The sequence below is a fragment of the Myotis lucifugus genome, unplaced genomic scaffold (genome assembly GCF_000147115.1).
Source record: "Myotis lucifugus unplaced genomic scaffold, Myoluc2.0 scaffold_24, whole genome shotgun sequence".
NCBI lineage: Eukaryota > Metazoa > Chordata > Mammalia > Chiroptera > Vespertilionidae > Myotis > Myotis lucifugus.
This window is the reverse complement of record NW_005871072.1, coordinates 7,910,254-7,933,175: the sequence shown is the minus strand read 5'-3', so window position 1 is coordinate 7,933,175 and position 22,922 is coordinate 7,910,254. Positions and strand designations below refer to the sequence as shown.

The 22,922-nt window shown below is 39.8% G+C and overlaps 1 pseudogene; it reads right to left on the bottom strand.

Annotated features, from left to right (window-relative positions):
- Positions 1–19,944: 19,944 nt before the first annotated feature.
- On the bottom strand, positions 19,945–22,104 carry LOC102420514 (annotated as a pseudogene).
- Between the last annotated feature and the right edge of the window lie 818 nt (positions 22,105–22,922).

Below are 22,922 nucleotides of genomic sequence, written 5' to 3'. Positions count from 1 at the left end.
CTGATGGGGGATCCTTTGTAGGTAACTTTCTGTCTCTCTCTGGCTGCTTTTAAGATTCTTACTTTGTCATTGGTGTTTGCCAATTTAATTATAATGTACCTTGGTGTCGGTCTTTTGTGGTTCATTTTGTTTGGGACTCTGTGAGCTTCTTGAATTTGTGTGAGTTTTTTCTTCCCTATATCAGAGAAGTTTTCTGTCATTATTTCTTCAAACAGGTTTTCTATTCCTTGCTCAGTTTCCTCTCCTTCTGGCACCCCTATTATGTGGATGTTGTTTCATTTCGTGTTGTCCCAAAGTTCCCTTAGGCTCTCCTCCTGTTTTTTAAGGTTTTTTTTCTAGATGCTGCTCTGCTTGAGTATTTTTTCCTACCTTATCTTCTGGCTCACTGATGTGGTCTTCTGCTTCTTCTAGTCTACTGTTGGTGCTTTCTATTGATTTCTTTATAGCAGCAATGCCATTTTTCATCTCTTCTTTGTTCTTCTTCATTTCCTCTTGGTTCTTACACATATGGTTGAATTTGTCTTCCATTCTTTTCAGCCACCTTATGACCATTTCTCTGAATTCTTTCTCTGACATATTGCTTGCCTCCTTTTCGTTTACTTTCTTTTCTGGTGATGCCGCCTTTTCTTTCATTTGTGGGCTGTTTCTTTGTCTCCCCATGATCTCTCTTCTCCAGGTGTCTGGTTATGTAGCTCTCTCTCTCCTGCATTGATTTAAAGGCATAAAATACAACACAACAAGGCACAATGCACAAGGCACTGAACACAAATGTATTCGTGATACTAATAACCCCCAATAAAGGTGACCACCTGAGAAAAGAGAATTAGGGGATAAGATCACAAAACTTGTAAGTGGTGTAGCCAGTATTTAAATCAGTCTTTCCTATTCCAAAGCCTGTACTCTTTTCCCCATGCATTCTTTATGAATTAAAGAGAACATGGAATGCTTATACTTGGCTTTGTAGTAGATTCAGCCTTTACATAAAGATGTATTAAATATATATGTAAGTATTCAGATTTAAGAGAAGAAAGCAAGACTTAGTCAGAACCACAAATGAACACCAGACCTCTGACCCTGAACTTGGAGTACTCTGAAAGACAATGGATATCACCATGTGTTACATGAAACATGAAGGTTCCACCCAATGTCCACTTAGAAAAAAAATACATACTTTATTGATGGAAGAGAGGAAGAGAGGAAGGAATAGGGAGAGAGAGATAGAAACATCAATGATGAGAAAGAATCATTGATCGGCTGCCTCTTGCACACCTCCTTGGTCATAGGTCGATGCTCAACCACTGAGCAACACCGGCTGGGCACAAAGTCCACTTTTGTTGTTCCAAAGACATCACACATTTTAGGAGAGATACCTATTCAATGTTATGCTCACAGAAGCTTAACATACAATATAAAAACAGAGCTTAAGTGAAAAGGGGAGAATGAGTTTTAGAAATTATTTTATTATTTCTTCATAGAGGCAATAGATATTCTAATTATACTTTGTGTTTATTTGGTTATCAGTGAAAGTGAGCATTTAAAAATTATTTTGGGCCATTTACAATGATTTTTTTGCCTTTTTATGTCTTTAATTCTTTATGTGATATCTGTTTAGAAATTGGATGTTTTTTCTCCTATATTAAAGGTAGTAAGCATTTGTCTGCCATACCTGTTGCTCACCTATTTTTCTTTAGCTTTCTTTATTGTGCTTTACTTTTAACTCCCTCTCCCTCTTTTAATTCTTATTAGTCAAAGTTATAGCTTTGTTTCTTTATTGCTCTCTTTTTAAGGCCATGTTTAAAAAGTCATTCCATACCTCAAGATTGTATAAGTATTATCTTAATATTTTTATCCTATTTATTCTTATAATTATTATTTTATATTTTAACCTTTACTCTATGTAATGATTTTTGGCCCAAGTTTCAAGTCTCCATTCTCATTAAATACCAGGAAGAAATACTGTTCTCCTTAAGTAAAGTAGCAACTATGATATGCCAGACTAGAGAAAGACACTCCTTGCCAGGGGACTTGCTCCAGAGTCTCACTGAATCTCAGATTCTTTCGCCTATGTTAAGTAATATGAGCTAAAACCCATATGCTGTCAAATTGCCTGACTCATCCCTGTCTCTGTTTCTCCATTATTGAACTGTGGGGTATTACACTTGCCTCTAATTCTTCAGAAGTTCTTGCCCATCACATAACTGCTCTTTGCTTGGACCATTCACTGGTTAAGAGTGCCATATCATGTTTGACACAAAGATGAAGGGAATTGCAGTGAGCAGCATAGAATCTCTGAGCCCGTTTGCTAATCTATAAAGAAGATAATAATAATAATACTTATTCATGGGGTTGATTTGAGGAAATAACGAAAATAATTCATGTAAAGCAAGTAAGTTCTATTAGGATTAGTGTTATTAGTGTCTTACAGCAATATTCTTTGCATTGGTATGTTACAAAGGATATGTTATAATGCAGATGACATTACAATTTATACCTTACTAATTTTTATTTTTTAAGAATTGAATTGAAAGATTGAACCAGACAACTTAATCAGCTTCTTAAAGATTAATAGCAAGATAGACAAACCAGGTGGAGAATATAAACTACTTTTCACTGGAACATATACAAATTTGTAATTTTAATGAAAATTTCATTTGCGTTAGCAAAAACATACCTGGGGCTTTGTTCTCTGAGCCAATTTAGCACATTAGGTCAATAGCAGACAATTGAGCAACTGTCACTCTCCTGTAATTATATCTATCAGAAAAAAAGGTGTAATTACTAACTCCCATAGCACTTATTTAGTGTTCTAAAACTAGTTATTATAAAGGGCATTGTTAGAGCTGGACAGGGTTATTTACTTATCTTATTTACCAATAGGGCTTCATTGTCTTTCAAAATATGTGAGAATATGATTATCTTAGATCTTGCTGGAATCTTTTAAACTTTACTAACTACAATAGAAGAAACCTTAATTTTGTGACTGTGTGTGCGTGTGTGTTAACCATTGAAGATATGCTTCTTGTATACAGTAAACACAAGCATGTTTTGAGATGTGTTTTGAGACAGTATTTTTTTTAGTCTACATAATACCCTATGTTAGATAAAAATTGTTCCATGTTAATCATAAGCATTATTAATTAAAAACCACATGCTTAGTAATTGGCCTGTAGGGTTTGTCCTCCTGCCAGGATAGGGAAGACTCCCTGGATAGAAGATGTCACACTGACTAAACTGATGCTGTGTTTGCTCTTAACCAAAAGGCCAAGGAGTAAGGCAGCCAATTGGCCGGGACTTAGCAGCCAGGAACATGGCTTGGCCCCTGCTGGATGTAAAGCAATGGCCTGAGTGCCATGGGGGATCTCTGATGAAGCAGAAGATAAGGGAGAAGAAAGGACCATTAAAAATGGAAGGATAATGCAGCTGAACAGAAATGATGAAGAAAGGATTATTTTCAGTGATTAAATATTCCAAATTACATAATTGGTGAGTGTTAAAACCCAACAAAAAAATCATGTTATTAAAAATTCTCCTGTGGACAAGTTTTTGCTTTAGGACTCAAAGCTAGATTCATTTTGGCCATCTTAATGGATTGCCTGCCAGGAAGCTGCTCCTCTTTTCTTCCTTCCAAATTGTATTTTCTGTTCAGGCATCTACCCTCTCCAAAGCCCATATGATTCAGGGGAAGCTGGATTCATGCTTGAGGGGTGTCCTGAGAAGCCCACGGGCACTTGGCATGTGCCTGGAAACTGTTGTTGGTGGGCTGTGATAGGCATGTGACCAAGTTGGACCAAACAGATGAAGGAAAAGGTGTTTCATTCCACATGGGGAGAAAGTCAATTTCTCTCTTTCAGCTGGCCATGCATAGGGAAGCCTGTCTACATTCCAGTTGTTGCTGGCCACCCTTCTGCGACCAAGAGGAAAGCCAATCTGAGGACAAAGTGAATATAAACAGAGGGTGTAGGGCTGAGAGGAATGCCAAAAGGTGGAGCTGCAGCCTAACTGTGTAATGTCTTGAGGTAGCCCTACCTCAGGCTTCCTGTTATACTAGATAACATATTTCTGACTTTTAAAAGCCCATTGTAGTTGAAATTTCTGAAAGGACACACACTTTCATATCAACTTATAAAAAAGAGATTACTATTGAAGGCAACTGTATACTACATTTTATAGAGCCTTTTAATATATTGTATGTATGAGTCTTGTATCATACCATGTCTTTGAAAGATGCCCATTTTACCAAGCATACTGTCATTAAAGAAAGATAAGCATCTAGACTTTGTGGCATTTGAATTTACTCCACCACAGAGATTAGTTTTAAAATCATTTTATTTATCTTACTTTTTATTTTTCTTAAAGTGCCATTAATCATATTTCCTCCACCAAGTTGTACAGATAAATAATAGGCAACCATGATAAAGTATTTAAGTTTTTAAAATAATAATGTAATGTCATATCATTATGTATTATTATTACCTGTTGGGAAGCCACATTCTTCCAAAATTCAACACTTAATAAGAATAGGTCTTTTATATCATGAACTTGACTTAAGCAGAGTACTGGACTTCAGTTTATACCTGAAAACCTAAAAGGAAAATTCTTCAACCACTCTTTTTCTTTTCAAACTCTGATGTAGATCATATTGACTCAGGAAAAAAAGTGAGACCCATAGCTATGTACCAGGCTAGACAAATTGCTTTAGCCCAAAGATTGAAAAGGCATCGTCTGGCTGGTAGGCACACCAGAAAGGAAGCATGCCTGGCTGAGGTCCCATTTGCATGAACCTTGTTCCCCAGGTGGCAATTCCAGTGACCAGCAGAGCGAGCTCCTTTCCTCCACGGGTTCTGTGACTTCCTCCCAGGCTAACCTTTACTTATTCAAATCCAGTTTCCATAATCATAGTAAACTGGAGCAGCATAATAAACTGCAGGTCATCCCTTGTGCAAGGTCATGCACGTCCTAGCACTCTTTTCCTTTGCCTTGAGACTCATCAGGCACAAACTGTCCATGTCTGAAACTGTGGTTCCATGACTTGCTTGTAAAAGATGGTTCTCTCAAACAAATGTAAAATGTAGGCAAAACAAGAGAAATTAAATTTAAAACATTCCTTTCAGAAAGGAAATGTACTGTTATTTTCTATATCAATTGTGAGGGTACTTCTGGCAATATGAGCATCTCAGAGGAATGTGAATATGTTATTGGTCCACATCTTTAGAAAAGCTTTAGATTATTTTTATTCATTCATTCTACCTTTAAAGATTGCATGAGCATCCCTTCAGTTGATATGTTGTGCCATGGACTGGAGACAATAACTAATGATCTTAGGATAGGATCTTAGGAGATGTTTTCAGGTGGGAGAGGGGATGTGGGAAATTTGATTTTATTTAAAAAAGATCACTCAGAATGCAGAATGAAGTGGAGGAGAACAAGAGTGAAATTCTAGATATTTTAAAACATATATATCTTATTGATTTCAGAGAGGAAGGGAGAGGGAGAGAGAGATAGAAACATTAATGATGAGAGAGATTCATTGATCGGCTGTCTCCTGCATGCCCCACTCTGGGGATCTGGCCACAACCCAGTCATATGCCCCGGCCAGAATTGAACCATGACCTGCTGTTTCATAAATTGACATTCAACCACTCACCCTGGCTCTAGACATTTTTTAAAGCGTTAGTTATCAGGCAGTCCCTCGGCAGCTGGTTAACAGTAGAGTAAGCTCCTTTTCTCCAAATCTCCAAATCTGAAAATGTCCCAAAGTGTTTCTACAGTTACTCCCTAAATGATCTCATCCAGTTTCACAGCCTCAGATGCTATTTATATAAACCACATTTATACCTCCGGTGCTGACCTTTCCCCTGCACTACCAAACACCTAGTGACCTCCTTGACATTGTCTCTTGATGTCTAATAGACATCTCACACATAACAGGCCCAGAGCTTCAGAGCTTCTCCAAACTTGCTTCTCCTATCATTGGCTAATAATGTAAGTTATTGACAACTTCGGACTTCTAGGCTTAAAAACTTGGAGTCATCTTTAATTCCTTTTTTTCCCATCACACCTCATGTTCAATCACAAAATCATATCAATCAGATTTCTCACTTCGACTGTCACTATCCTGGTCTGATTCACCAGCATGTCTCCCTTAAATTGTTCAAATACCTCTCACACCTTTTTTAAAAATATATTTTCATTGCTTTCAGAGAGGAATAGAGGAAGAGAGAGGGAGAGAGAGCTAAAAACATCAATGATGAGAGAGAATCATTGAGAGGCTGCCTCCTGCACTCCCCACACTAGGGACTGAGCCCACAACCCAGGCATGTGCCCTGACTGGGAATTGAACCATGACCTCCTGGTTTATAGTCAGTACTCAGCCAATGAGCCATGCCGGCCCGGCCTCACAGCTTTTAATGTTTCCTCCCAAGACCTTCACTCTAGGCCAGTGATGGCGAACCTATGACACGCGTGTCAGAGGTGACACGCGAACTCATTTTTTTGGTTGATTTTTCTTTGTTAAATGGCATTTAAATATATAAAATAAATATCAAAAATATAAGTCTTTGTTTTACTATGATTGAAAATATCAAAAAATTTCTATATGTGACACGGCACCAGAGTTAAGTTAGGCTTTTTCAAAATGCTGACACGCTGAGCTCAAAAGGTTCGCCATCACTGCTCTAGGCTTTTCACAACAGAGCAGCCAGAATTCTCATTGTAAAAAAAAGAAAAACAAAAGTAAATATGAGGACACCCTCCCATGTTTGAAATCCCAATGTCACGTGGAATAAAATACACGAGGTCCCTGCCATTCATCAGTTAGTATGTTTTCTGTTATCCCTCCTCTTGTATCCACCTCCTTTAAACAACTCTAGATATGCTTCTACTCTGAGTGTCTGCACACACTGTTCCCTCAGTCTGAAAGGCTTCTCCCCCATGTTGCCCACAAGACTCACCATCTGACCTCCTTCAGGTTTTTATCTAAGGGTCATCATCTCAGTGGAATCTTTCTTGGCCACCTATAATTGCAACTGTTCCCCACCCCTGACATGTTCCTCCCCGTTCCCTGCTTTATTTTTCTTCATGGCTCTTATCACCAACTAAATTCTACATGTTTAATTTACTTAGTTAAATGAGCCCCCAAAAAGCATGGATCTTTGTGAAAGTTGGTCATTGCTGTATCTTCAATGCCTAGAAAATGACTTGGCACATAGTAGGCATCCTATAATATTTGTGTTGGGGTAAATTCATCCTTGCATTATTAGCACTTAGTTGACTATTTGGTATGTAGTACATACTCAATAAGTGTTTCATAAATGAATGAGTAGAGTAATTTAGTATATCTTTTCTTGTCAATCCATTGCTCTCAACAATTTTTTATTAATTCATTATTAATTCATTCACTTGTTAGTTGTTCAATATGTCTTTGTTGAATGACAACAGTTGTTGAAGTTTGTTTAGGCTGCCAAGCCCACAAAGCTTTATAATTTAAATTTCTGTTTAGCAATATTTACTATTCGTGCTGCTCATTTGTTATCAGGGGACCTTCTATGGCACAGGTCAGAACCATCTCTCTACCCTGAGACTCTGGCTGGTTGACCTTGAAACCTAAGACAATGTTAGTTGAAGTTGAACACATGGCTCAATGGATAAGTGCACAAATAAAGGCAAATAAATTGAAGAGGCTGTGCTGAGAAGGTTCCACCAAGTTTGTCCCTTCTCCAGTTAATCCCTGGAGATAAAATTTCCTTGTCTGTACTTTCTAAATTCATTTCTAATCCTGCTTCTGGTCAGTTCAGAAGAAATGGATAGTGGCAGATAGAGGAAACCCCTTCTCAAGTATAATTCCCAGAGGATGTGCCTCAGAATCATGGAGGTGGGAAGGGAGTTGTGGAGAGGAGCTTATTAAATGGGGATTCTGGGTTCTGGCCCAGATCTCCCATTTCAGAATTTGGGGTGGGAGGTGAGGGATGCCACAGTGAAGTGAGTCTGTGCTCTTAATTAGCTTCCTTAGTGATTCTTACACTAAAGTCTCAAATCCCATACATTCTCTGACTGAAAGGTGAGCTATGACCTTCCCTTTAATAAGTGCATTAAGACTAGGTAATTGTCCATAGTGCCAAAGATGGTTCTATAGACTACGGGCAGAAAAATCCAGAAATTACTATTGTGGGCCTGTCTCCATTGGGAGGTTGCTGCTTCTGAACTAAACTGTACACTCCATGTTTCATAATATCTAGGAAATTAGAAGCAGGATTTTTGGATGACACAAGCTTAACAGGAGAGAAACATTATCACTCTGAGTCTGGGGTGGTTTATGGCAAGTAAACATTTTAGAATGAGAAAAACAGGGCTGTAAGATTGCTAGAATTAGAATATTTGGAATGGAAGAGAAGAAGGGAGGAGAAGAGAGGAGAGGAGGGGAGGGGAGGGGAGGGAAGGGAAGGGAAGGGAAGGGAAGGGAAGGGAAGGGAAGGGAAGGGAAGAGAAGAGAAGAGAAGAGAAGAGAAGAGAAGAGAAGAGAAGAGAAGAGAAGAGAAGAGAAGAGAAGAGAAGAGAAGAGAAGAGAAGAGAAGAGAAGGCCTGGGTGTGATAGTAAGATTAAATAGGAGATGATAAAACTATGACTATAGCTGACATTCTCTGTCCATGGGCAGGCCAGACAGAGGAAACTGATCCAACACTGAAGCAACATGGATTTGAGCTGAATACAATACATGTTTTCCAAATCATGAAATTGTTAAATGCTGAATTGAGTTTTCCAGAGAGGAAAGTTTATAATCTCTTTCAGTGAATGTCTCTAAAATAGGATAATAGAAACTTGTCTGGGGTATTTGAGGAGAGATATTGCTACAAGGCAGGGGCATAGGCTCAATAATATTCCTCTTTGGTCAACCCTAACTTTTTAATTTGAAATATTTCCAGAGTAATGTTTTATAGGCAAAATGACAAACAAGATCTATACCAACAAATGAATAAAACTTCAATGACTGCAGTAAGATTTCAGTAGGAGCCATTCAGGGATTTGCATTCCCTAAGTTGTAGGGAAACAAGATGAATTTTAGGTTTTGCATGTTTTTGCTTCATGGAGAAAATGAGATTCCTGATTTCACCTACAAAGTGGCATGTATATGCAATAAGCAAATGGATTTGACTTTTTCCCCCTTAAGATTACTTCTTACAGTCTGGTAGCAGAATCATTTTATGGATTTCTTCCTATTTTCTATGATTTTTATATAAGACAGTATTTAAAAACAGAATCATACTACAAATCTAAAGTGTTAGTGAATAGAGAACTTATCTTCAAAAATAGAAGCAACAGCAGACATGTTGCTTTAAACATTTTTCATCATAGAAAAATATTTATTAATTTTTCAGTTCAATAATGAACTTCTCCAAGTCAGTATGAGATTTGCATTTTTACTTAAATACTTATGATTTAATGTATTCAATTCTAAATTTGAGGAGCCATTTAAACATACAGCTGTTACTTAACTTTCAAAACCATCTATTTGCTGTAATTTGAGAGAGGTGTATAACTGTCAATAGAATGTTATCTTTTTTAAAAAGATATGTTTTTATTGATTTTTTTAGAGAGAAGAAGAAGGGAGAGGGAGAGAGAGAGATAGGAACATCAATGAGAGAGGAACATCAATGGGCTGCCTCCTGCACACCCCATACTGAGGATCAAGCCCGGAATCTGGGCAGATGTCCTGGTTTGATGCTCAACCACTGAATACCACAGGCCAGGATAATGTTATATTTTCTAGAAACAACCCATATGCCTCATTTGGAAAACCTACAGATATATGTCCAGTTAGTCATCTGGCTTTGTACTAGTAGTAAATCACAGTTCTAATTCAAAATTGTGGCAGAAACACACTCTCAGCTTTAAGGCCAGTGAATGATCCTTGTGGAATGAGGGACTAGAATAGAGGAGCTTGGACCAGTCCTTCCAAGGGGAGAATGCCAGGGATGTCCAACTGAACTCAGAAGGCATGTGGTCTTTATGCTGCCGCCAGCATCATTAGAACTTGGTTTCTAGCTGGGCTCCTAGGCAGGATAAAAATCCTGGTGCAGCAGCTCTTCTCAAGTTTCTGGCAGGTGTGTGCTAGATCCAGACTACTAAATATTTTGTAATTAGAATGCCTTGGGCAATTGCAGTCATCTTACATATGTAAGGGACTGAGGGCAGTGTTAGCATGACTACGCTCATTTCGTTAACATCCCATGCCTATAGACCCGAGCAGAGCTGCCCGAAGGCCTGTGTTTGATGCATGAACTATAGAAATGAGTCTAATTATATGAGCATCTGAATGCTTTGTTGAGGTCAGATGCATTATCCATAACCAATACAGAACCATTAGTAGGAAAAATAGTCCAGCGTATGTACTGTCACTCTTTAAGTAGCACTTGTCAATTTGTGTGTTTACTATGTTTATTATCTGCCTTCCAGACACTGGAATATAAGTTGCCAGAAGGCAAGGAATTTTGTTTTTGTTTTGGGTAGTAATATAGCTATGACTCCTTGAATAATACCTGGCAGAAAGTTAGGGATTAAATGAACAACTGAATGCATATTAGCTTTTTTAAAAATCCTCATCCAAGATATGTTTTTCATTGATTCTAGAGAGAGGAAGGGAGAGAAAGAGAGAGAGAAACATTGATCAGTTGCCTCCTATGCATGCCCCAACTGGGATCGAACCCACAACCTGGGTATGTATGCTGATTGGGAATTGAACCCACAACCTTTCGGTGCATGGGACAATGTTCTAAGCATGTGAACCACACTGGCCAGGGTAGCTTTTTAATATTAACCATGAAATTAGGATAGTATAGATAAACAATGCATGTCTATTTTGTCCACTCTAGTCAAGCGAGAGGAGTGTGTTATTCTTAAACTGTGTACTGAATATATTATTATTAGATGTGGAAAAGAAAGTGGAGTGAAAAGGCAATATGCTATCTACTAAAAACTGTTGAACTAAATGACTACAAATTTCTGAAATGGATTTGAATATGTGAGATTTTTAGTGATTATTGTATTGGAGGAATAATTAATGATGATGAATTAAAATTATGTCAATGTGACATCCCTTTGTTATAATTTTATTGCTAACTTCAGCCTATGATTATTTTCACAGTTAACATTGCCATATCTGTAACATGAGTGGTTTGTTGGTGCTCTTGTCCCACTTTGGGCATCCATTTATTGTTGGTGCTCTTGTCCCACTTCGGGCATCCATTTATGCCGGAGTTCTTGTCCCAGCATAAAGAAGGGTTCAGGAATCTGGAAAAGGGGCTGCGTGTAGATGACATAGAAATCTAGAGACTAATAAAGAGTCCGGAGACGAGTTATAATTTTGAAAGGCATTGGGGGTCAGAGGACCTTCAGCTAAAGGAACTGAAGACTCCCTCCTTGTCTAGGACCCTTGCTTTTATTAACACAATTTGTCCTAAGGCAAGGTGGAGATAATACACTTCAAAGGGTAAGGTTTCAAAGGGTACAAAGTCCATTGTCAGAATGAGGAATAGCCTACGGTTGTTCAGGTGTTTGGCCAGTAGGAGGCAATAACATGTAGATTAAGATGCCTTTTAGCTGTCTGGCAGCCACAATCAGTTTCCTATTCAGGTTTGTGGAAATGCCTTTAGCCATTCCCAACAGATGACTACAGGTGTGACTCAACCGTGTTGAGTCCCCAAGTTTCATCAACCTTTTGATGAAACTCTTGAAATTATGACATGCTGGAATTGGTCTAGGCAGTGGTTTAAACAATAGTAGGAAGGATGCCTTTAAGTAACTCCAAATACAACTTTTTGGAAATTGTTCAAGGAGTCTGCCCTTATTTACAAACATACATCAAATAAGACTTTGATTTGTAATTGTTTTATCTTCATTTAGAGAGAAAAGATTTTCTATTGCAATTAAGAATAAGAACCTAAAATTTCTAAAAGAATGGCAAAATTTTAACATACTTTTGGATTAAATCTATTGTCATTAGTGTTCAAAACTACTTATGCATGCAAATACTAGTCAGTTTTCTGAATAAAATGGATATAAAAGTAAATATCTCTCTTCTATAAGTATGAGTCACATAACCATAAACAATATATATGTGTTCATTGTTTGACTTCAGATTTCTCTTTTGTGGTCAAACAGTGAACACATATATATTGTTCATCTTTTTATCCCTCAGTTTTATCCTTTTTTCCCCTTTAGTCTCTGCCTCATACACTGACACGCTTAGAGTGTAATAAAAAGCACACACAGACTCAAAGGCTCAGAAAACAGAAATTACTTGAAATGCTGGAGAGACCATAAAGTCCACCAGTCTAGTTATTTTACTCTAAAAATCTGAGAGCCAGAGAAATGATGGGCCAAAGGATATGCAACAACTTCATGGCAGAAATAATGCTGGAATTTCCCTATTCCTTGGCAAAAGCTGATTTCTTTTTATCTTTCCTTTGGTGACCTGCCTCAGCATTTAGTTGAGGGCATGAGGGGAGCTCAATTAATACTGACTGATTTGCACTGTTTGGAATCAGCATAACTTCCTTTACATTTTATATGGAATTAAAAATAGTCATCCTGTTTTTTGTTAGCAGTCTGAAAAACATCCTTAGAGAACATGCAAGGATGCTGTATGAACTATAGATAGAGCATGACTAAGCAACATGAGTATTTATTATTAGATAACTGCTGGAGGATAAATATTAATGCATTTTCCCAGTTAATTAGTGATGGTCAAGAGCTACTATAGGAGGCAGAAGGTGGAGATTAAAGAGGGCTATGGGATAAATAGATGATCGGAATCACAAACAACCACCTTGAAACTCCTAAGCAAGCCAGCCCAACTTAACAGAAGAAGTGATTGATAATATGCATGGAGCTGGCAAGAACAGTTTTAGCATTTATTTCCACCTTTTATATCAATGAGTTGACATGCTTGCTTGTTAAAAATATATTCCCTTCGACTTTTTTTCTGGTCTATTCCAGCAATGCTGTAGTTGTACAATTTTATTTATTTGGACATTTAAGCTACAATTCTACATTTTAAAATCTTTTGAAATTTTGTAATTTTTATATTATGTATTGGTATATATATTATAGTAAATTTATAACGGAATGATGGATTTGAAGGTTTGTCGGGTGACATTTACCACTCGTTCTTTTTAAATCAGGTGACAAAACCTTTATCTCTTTTGGTTTTACACACAGGCAAATGCAAATTCAGGAATGCTTTGTCTAAGGAGGTTTTTCCTAACTTCAGTTGCATCAGTCTGATTGACTGAGGGAAAGAGAATAGCTCCCCAGCTCCTTCAAATCCCAAGGGACGGCTCAGCTTGCATCTGGGAGGTCAGAAACTGAACTTGATGATCTGATTATGACTTGGCACAGGAGGCTGATAAAGAAAGAGCAAGGTGAACTGCTGTGGGTCTGGGACACAGCTCAGGACATTTCTTAACTTATAAAAAACAGGAAAATATCACTTCATTTACTTTAAATCTGACTGCGTTCAACACTGTGCCAAGACATGAAGGTGAAATTTGACAGACTTTTTTTCACATCGAATTTTTATTCTGGAATGTAAAACTCTTTTTAATTAAAGTATAATTGACATCCATTATTATACTGGTTTCAAGTGTATAACATAGGGAGGTTCCACTATGTTATACACCTTAGAACAGTGGTTCTCAACCTTCCTAATGCCTCGACCCTTTAATGCAGTTCCTCATGTTGTGGTGACCCCCAATTTCATTGTTACAAATTGAACATAATTAAAGCATAGTGATTAATCACAAAAACAATATGTAATTATATATGTGTTTTCCGATGGTCTTAGGCGACCCCTGTGAAAGGGTCATTCGACCCCCAAAGGGGTCTCGATCCACAGGTTGAGAACCGCTGCCTTAGAAAGTGATCACCACAAAAGGCCACTATTCATCTGTCATTGTGATATAATTGTGATATTATTGACTGTATTCCCTATGCTATACTATACATCCCTGTGACAGACTTTTTAATGTGTAAACAATTGCTCTGAATTATTTTCTAATAGTTTTCTAATTTGAATGAAACTTCTAACGGTATATTTGACAGCAGTTACTTTGAAATGTAATTTAATTGTTTGGGGAGTAGAGGATTTGGTAGAATCTATTTAACAAGTATTTTTTGCATCTACTTACTATAATGAGTAAAAAGATAGTGAGATGAAGAAGAGAGATAGAGTTCTTACAAAGACTTAACTGTAGTGTTTTAAAGCAGAGTTGGTACTGAAAAGGAATGGAACTGAAAATACTGATGTAACATGTCATTAGTGACGATAAGATAAAATTTCATGTAACATTTGAAATTGAACTTTGAAAGAGAACACAGTACTTGGAATATTGCTCTCATTCATTTCTTCCTTTCATTCTTTCCTCGTCTTGCCTTTCTTCCTCGCTTGCTTGTAGCTTTAGCTTTTAAATCATCTTTAATTCCTTCTACTTTGTGCTCTTGGGAGGCCCTGCACTTTGAAAATACTTGACATTCAGGAAAATACACTTTATATGTTAAAAATCAATGGTGACACAATATTTACAGCCCAAAGGCCAAACATTTGGAGTTTCTTTATAGAGAGTAAGTGCTCAGAGACCAGCTTTGTGCTACTAAGCTGTAGACATCAAAGAATAATAATACAGCAGTTTTCAACTCGATGGCCCAGTGAAGTATCGAGCTGTTTCACAGATCTTTAACAGAGAGCCGGTGTGGGAATCCTTATTTTATCTTAATTACTAAGGAGCCCTTTGTGTCTCAGAAGTCGCCATGTTTCGTTTCAAAACTTCCATCTAGAGAATGAGTTTATAGACTTGTGTCTACAAAAGAATGACAATACTTTGAATTAGGTCTTAAGAAGATTCAAAGTGCAGCCAGAAGGGGGAATTCTTTAGCTAGCCTCTGCTATATTTCAGGGTTTCAAAGAAAGCATGTGGTAGGTCTGTGATTTTGTAGAAAGAAAAGAAAATATTGTAGTCGGGGACTCCTCTGCTACCTAGCAAGTTTAATTTTCTTGGGTTAAACACACACACCCTCAAACACACACTGCATACACACACATACACATACTCAGCATTTATTAGCTCATTAGAAACTGCATTGTGTCTGGCCAAGGAGTATCATTTGGTTTATACATTTGACCCTTCATTGTTATTAGTTGCTCTTTACTAAATCAGCAGAAAGAGAGAGGATGGCAATAACTATTACTAAGCTAATAATAATTATCAGGCCCAAACATAGTTATTGATGGCTCTGGCATCCTTTCATATGTGTGTGCTCCCGGTAATACTGATGTGCGACTTCTGTTATTGGGCATGAACTTTCTGTGACCTATCATTTATCATCAGATGAAGTTCTGCCTAGCCTAATAGTTACATTACGTAACAGAGCTTTCTGGTGGTGAAAGGAATCTGCTTTAACCACTGATGTGCTAGGGTTTCACATGGGGTATAAAGTGTTCATTCTCTTTACTTGTAAAAGAGACTCAGAGGGGGCTATCTGAGCACTTATTATAAAGTATTCACCTTGGAGAAAACTGTTGATGAAACCAGGCAGGACTGATAAAGGTTCACTCTGTGATGGCTCCAAGCCAGTGAAACAGGGAGGCTTTAGGAAAGAGGAACCCCTTAAATTAACAGAAATAGAATTATCTGAGAAGAGCTCTAGAGATTTTCAAGTACACACTGCCCTTTCCCTTCAGTTTCTGGATGATGAAGTTGATAGTCTCAAGGTCATACATCCTATTTATGCCTTTTCCCACCAAACTGCCTTTCAGGGACAAAAGGCAGGAAGAACATGACTTACAATCAATGTCTTCAGGACATCTTATTGGCAATTGCTACCAAGATCACTGTCGAGCAAAGAAACACATATTTTAGGTCTTTCTCTGAAATCATAGTGGAAATGTACTGGCGAGGAGGTGGCTGGGGTGGGGTGGGGTAAAGGACAAAGCTTCCAGGGATTGAGAGCACATAGCAATAGCATATGAGGATCTTAGATTGGCCCCACCAGAGAACCCATTAGCTAGTGTGTCCTGCTTCATGTGCAACAATGGCACAGGTGGTTCACCTAAAGTGCTAGTGTGTTTGGAAAGAGTACAATGTCATCAGAAGACCTACTGAAAGCATGAAAACTGCGCATATATAAAGATAGTTCTTTAATTGGTGGCAAATAGCCATTGTGGGCAAGGCCTTGCATTGTGTCCCTGGATGCTGGTGTTAGGTTATACTTCTGAACCTCTAGGAAGTTCCAATATCAGTAGGCTTTGAACTTCATAAGTCCTACAGACAGCAAGCCAGAAGCATTTGTCAATGAGTAATTTTGCCTACTTGATGTACACAAGGAAGAAAGTAGCAGAGAATTCACAGGCTGCTGTACAGAAGGCAAGGCATCTTCATTCCTGAGGTTCATCTTAAGGAATCTCTGGAAAGCGCTCCTGAGGAATTTGGAGGGTTAGGAGAGAGGTTCTGAAGTGTCTATCAACCAAGAGTCAGATCCCCTCACTGTAGGAGTATATTCATTTGCTAGAGCTACCATAACAAACTGGGTAGCCTACACTACAAAAATTGTTGTCTCACAGTTCTGGAGGCTGGACATCCAAAAACAAGTTGTTGGCAGGGTTGGTTCCATCTGAGGGGTTAAAGAGAGGATCTGTTCTAGGCCTCTCTTCTTGGCATGAGATGGCCAGTTCCTCCCAGTCTCTGTTTACATCATCTTCCCTGTCTGTACATCTGTCTGTCCAAATTTATCTTTTTTATAAGGACAAAAGTCATTTGAAATTACTGTCTACCTTAATGACCTAATTTTAACTTGATTATCTCTATAAAGACAACTCCAAATAAAGTGACATTCTAAGTTATTGGGGGTTAAGATTCCATCATATATTTTTCAGGGCACAATTCAGCCCATAGAGGACAGTGTGCTTGTCTATTTAAGATTCATTTGCATTGCTAATGCTGGCCAGGAGCTGTGTTTCATATGTCAGTGAAATTCTTGAGTTTATGTGTTGTGTACACATTAATTAGTTGACTTCTTTCTTAGCATGGGATTCATGGTCAGTCCATGTTTTTCCACAATGCTTTACACACCTGACAAAGAATTTTGTCATTTATTTTTCTATCTACCTTTTCTATAAATCGATCTCTTTAAACAATGACTTTAAAGATGAATTTAAAGAATCACAAAATTGGTGACTAAGCATTTTCATATTCTAAATCACCTATTTCTTTAATTTTCTTGAAATAAGCATGTACTACTTTGGAAATTGAGTACACAAATGATTAATAATAACTCCAATGTGGACTCATTCTTACCCACCCTGAACCAAAATAGACTGTAGAAAGAATAAGCACAATCCATCATGTTGCTAATCAAATGGACAACCAAGGTCTACGGCACTGCTGCTGGTCTGACCAGCACACCCTGCAGATGACCACAGAGCCTCGTCTCCAGGACCTCTGAATCCCCTGTGAAAGGCCTGTACAGACTTCCCAGCCAACTCTAGAGGGTTTGGCCCCTCTCACCAATGGTTGACACCCTCTGGAGCAGGGGCAGGAAACCTTTTCCTGCCAAGGCTATTTGCATATTTATAACATCATTCTCGGGCCATGCAAAATTATCAACTTAAAAATTGGCCTGCTGTATTTGGTCAAACATTTAATTAACTCACCCCAATGCCTTGACAGGCCAGACCAAATGAGTTCTTGGGCCATGGGCTGGATGTTCCCCACCCCTGCTCTAGAGGCAATGTTTGTTTCCTTCACTGATGGGGACTGAACAAGACAGCATCCTTAAACACCAGCAGGAGGTTAAGCTAAAGGCAAGCCTGCATTTAAGGAAAAGGCAGCTAACAAGGCAGCACTTTCATTCTGCACTTGCTGCTAATGACCTGTAGTGAATATTATTATAAATATATAAGGAACTGGGGAAGGAGGCAAAAAGTTGATGGTGGTGTATTGTCTCAAAATTCTTTGTAAGACCAAGCTAGAAAAACATATACAAGTTAAATTTAAATATAAATAAGAGGGAATAAGAAGTTAGACCTTAAATGGTCTCTAGAATATTAAAATTCACCCTGGAGTGACAAGGGTTCCTGTGAGAACCAGCAAGTCTGTGGGTCTATGAGATGCTGAGTACTTAAAGACAATGATAATCAATTATTTAAGTGAATATAGATTTTAAAATCTGCATATCTTAATAACCTCTTTCAACTTGACCTGTTAGGAAGCTGAAATTCACAATACCAGTTTGAAATGCTGCCTCAGTAAGTATCTCACCATCCTCAGCACAGAAATGGTATGACCCAGACTGCTCATCCTTGCATACCCAAACCACTCCAACCTTGGAGTATAAGGAATGGTGACCACCAGGGAGAAGAGGAAGCGTGGATTTCCATCATTTCCCCCAAAAGCTACCTGGGAGAGCAGCACCATCACCAGCGTCCTGCAGTCCAAGACACAGTGCTCATGATGCAGAGCTGTCCATATGCAAAAGTTCAGGTCCAGCTGCCCGAAGGCAGGAAGGGACCTTTCTCACAGAGCGGCCCCAGCAGGCCTCTTCCAAACAGCCTAGTGTCCAGCTCTGCCCTGGCTGTGTCTTCAGTCTCAGACGAGAAGCCAGTTAGGACAAATCTAGTTTTAGAGGCTCCAGGGGATGATTCCTGGATTTGAGGGCAATTTTTGTTCAGTACAGTGGGGCCTTGACTTACGAGTTTAATTCTTTCTGAGACCGAGCTCGATAAGGAGCTCGTTAACTCAAATTACTCTATCAACTCAATGCAAAAAATCGGCCGAGAGACAGCTGGTATCTCAAAAAACTCGTTAGTCGGGACACTTGTAAGTCAAGGCCCCACTGTATATTAATGTAGGATTTTTTTTTTAAAGAAGGGTTCTTGAGTCCAAACCTCATCTGTTAAACCTTGATTAAATTTAAAGACTAAACAGGATAAATGAACACTTGAATCCCAGGAATGGAAGAGAAGTTAGATAGCATCACATGATCAGGGGATGGGAAGGACCAGGGGGCTGCAACCAGCCCCAGGCAGACCCCACCAGCAGGTCCCCGCTCTGGCCAGCCATCACCGTGGTGAGGACCAAGGTGGATCTCCACATTCTGTTATGCTTGGGTCCCACTGGCCAGCCTGCCTTCCTCCTTGGTACAGTTTTGAGGCTCCAGCCTCCCTATTTCTATCCAGATTCCAACAATCAGATCCTTGAAGAACTTTTTGAGGAATCGACTGTATTCTTTGTTTAAGTGGCGTAAAAATTTTTCCTTGCAGCTTTATCCCTTTAAAAAATAAAACATCACGTATAATGAACCATACAGCAGACTAGGGCAAAACTAGGTCACCTAGCTTTAAGAAGGGAGTTAAATTTACTATAAACTTCCACAAGCTATGTAGGAAACACGGCTATGTCAGACCAAAGCCCGTGAGTCTCCTGCTGTCAGGCTGGAGATAAAGTCAAGCCTTCTTCCCTTATTAGTTCCTTCTCTTTTTTTTTTTTTTCTTGCTGAATATTTTATTTTATTTTATATTTTTATTGCTTAAAATATTACAACGAGTAGTACATTTGTCTCCTTCCCCCCCCCCACCTGATTTTCGATAGAATTTTGATTTGGGGTGTAGTTTCTCCTTACACGTTTCCTCAGTTTCTCTTGCTCCAATTTCCCCTGATGCTCTAGGAAAGACAAGATTATAATCTGTCATCACGTAAGATTTTGTCCCCTGGAGCTCACGCTGGCTCTTGGTTACACATTCTGGAATGGAAATGGCAACGGCCAGCAGACAATTCACATTTCTTAGCTCTTCCAGGGCACAGGCATGAGGATGTGGTAAAACCTCTTGTCCATGTCAATCTCTCTACAAATTTCAAACCCCAAACATTGCAGATTGGAGTCTGGGCAAGCAGGACGGCCTAACAAAGACCAGCCCAGCTGGCATTCACAGCACCCAGGACATGGGTAGGAGCGACATTGGCACGAATAATCCAGAAGGCAACTGCATTGAAAGGGATCTGATAGGGTGTCAGTCCGTTTCGACACTGGGGGCTGCAGCTACCAAGGTAACCGAACACTGCCAAGTCACAAAAAACTCGGTTATGTGACTCTCTAGTTCAGGGTTGGGCAAACTTTTTGACTCGAGGGCCACAATGGGTTCTTAAACTGGACCGGAGGGCCGGAACAAAAGCATGGATGGAGTGTTTGTGTGAACTAATATAAATTCAAAGTAAACATCATTACATAAAAGGGTACGGTCTTTTTTTTTCTTTAGTTTTATTCATTTCAAACGGGCCGGATCCGGCCCGCGGGCCGTAGTTTGCCCACAGCTGCTCTAGTTCCTGGAGTTTTTCTCAAGGCAAAGTCTGACTGGACGCACATCAGTTTATGTCCAGTAAACACAGCTGGACTCTCCTTTTTTTGGTCAGCATATTATCTGCAGATTCTGCCTGGTAGAAACCTCTCTTTCTGACTTTGGATTTGCTTTTTGTGTACAAGCCATCCATGTCATCTGCATAGTCGGAGGTGAGGTTTGGCAGGATTTACTTCGACCAGAACTGAACGAGCGATGGAAGTGGCTGGGAGAAGGCAACGGGATCAGATGAAGGAGAAACAAGAGCCCTTGGTCTGTCGCCCAGCCCATTGTGTTGACGATAAGAGGGGACTCTCTTGTAGGAGCTGAACACATACTTTAGCATCTCAATGTCATTCTCACAGCTGTTTATGCAAGCATATTTCCCCAAATACACCGTTTTCTGTGGTGTTCTCTGGGAGATGAAAGTTGGTCCTACAGCTGGTTCCGTATTGTTAAGTAAAGAAATGCAACCGGAAGGAGTAAATTCTTTTCTGTCTCAGATCACATTCCAAATAGTCAACACAGGAAATAGGATTTAACAACTGGTTAATCAGGTATCAAATAAATGTTGACTTTCCAACATCCTGAGATCCACAAACCAGAGTGACAGAGCAGCCATCCACTTCCTCACAGGAGACCTTGCCTAACTTCCAGGGCTGAAAGGGTGCTCTCCATTAAATGAGGCTGTTTTGTTTTGTTTTGTTTTGTTTTGTTTTGTTTTGTTTTCCTTCTCTTTTCTAATGCCAACAAAACTCAAGGCGAAATGCTCAGAGCTAGTCTGGAAAGTGGGACTCTCTTGAACGAACATATAAGATGAACCTGGAGCCGAAGCCGGTTTGGCTCAGTGGATGGAGCGTCGGCCTGCGGACTGAAGGGTCCCAGGTTCGATTCCGGTCAAGGGCATATACCTGGGTTGCGGGCACATCCCCAGTAGGAGATGTGCAGGAGGCAGCTGGTCGATGTCTCTCTCATCGATGTTTCTAACTCTCTATCTCTCTCCCTTCCTCTCTGTAAAAAATCAATAAAATATATTAAAAAAAAAAAAAAAGATGAACCTGGATAGCTGATCATGAAGTTTACGGCGGAGGTTTTCTGATTCTCTAGCATCACAGTGGAACACTGGAGAAACATTCTCCATCAACCACCGTCCGTCACCCCGGTTATGATGAGCTCTGAGCAAGGTTCGGGCTTCCTGTTTCACCTCCTTCTTGCTTTTCTCGGGCATCCAGGAATGCAGGCGAGAGGGGGTGAAGCGGACACAGCTTGGGAACGTCAGCTTGGCTGACGGTAAAACCAAACACCTGCATCTGGCCACACAGGCAAGTCACAGGGCAGATCCCGCTAAAAGTGAAACCCTGCCCCGCGACAGCAGGTGAAAGCGCGGCCCGCCGGCCTGGCCGCAGGTGGCTGGATGGAGAGGCTCTCGGGGCGGGGCGGCTCGGGGTGGGGTCATTGTCCGAGGTCAGGCTCAGGGCTGGGGGCTGGGCTGGGCTGGGCTGGGCTGCCCCCTCTCCCCCCCCCCACCCCCACCCCATCTTGGGCCTCCGGGCCTCCCTACCGAAGCTCCGCGCCGGCCTGGGATTGCAGCAGCCGCTGCTCCCAGCGCCTTGGGCAGCACCCGCGCAGGACGGGGAGCCGCGGCTGAGGGTGAGCGCCGGCCCTGTGGGCTCGGGTCCACAGGGAGCCAAGAGCGAGGATTCTGCAGCTGCGGGGAATCCGCCATCCGCCGTGCTGACCACCGCAGTTTGTTTGTTTTGAAGTGGAAAGTGTCTCTTCTTTCTCCATGCCCCTTTCTTTTCTCTCTGACTACCTCTTTCCCCTTACTTCCCTCTCTTTTTAATAGATCCATAACATCCACTTTGTGTTTTGTTTTTTTTTTTATCGGTTCTCTGTCTTTCATATTTCTTCCTTGGTAATCATAACTCATTTTTTTGGTTACTATTTTGTTGCCACATTTTCTAACATGTTCTTTTCGGCTCACATAATTTTCCTCTTATTTCGACCTCCTTGAAGTGTTGCTTGTCATGGGCCTTAGAAAGGCTGAAGCAAAGACCTGAAAAATGTTTCATCGCTTTTGGCATCGGATTGTGAAATGTTTATTATTCTTTCTACGGGACTGTTGTTTGTCCCACATTTTAACTACCCAGAGAGTAACCTGGCACCATGAGATTATCCTTAAGAAATACACTTTGCTGCTAATGGTTTGAGACAGATTTGGTGATTTTGAAAAAACGCTGGGGAGTTTAGGAAGGTGTTTTATCCTGAGACCTTACTTGAGTCCACTCATCACTAGAGTTGGAAACAGAGACAATAGGCTTTTTTTGGCTTCCAGAGAAAGGTCACCATCATGTGATGATATTATTAGAAGAAAGCAGAACTAATTGCTGGACTTCTTCATCCATTAATTTCTCTCCCGTCTTCCCTTTTTAGCTCATAAAGCCGGTGTTCCAATGATACATTGCTGGTGAATATTTAATTGCCGTTCTCAAAAAGGTGTTTTGCATTTTCACATTATCCTCCTCCTCATGGTGGTGAAAGACA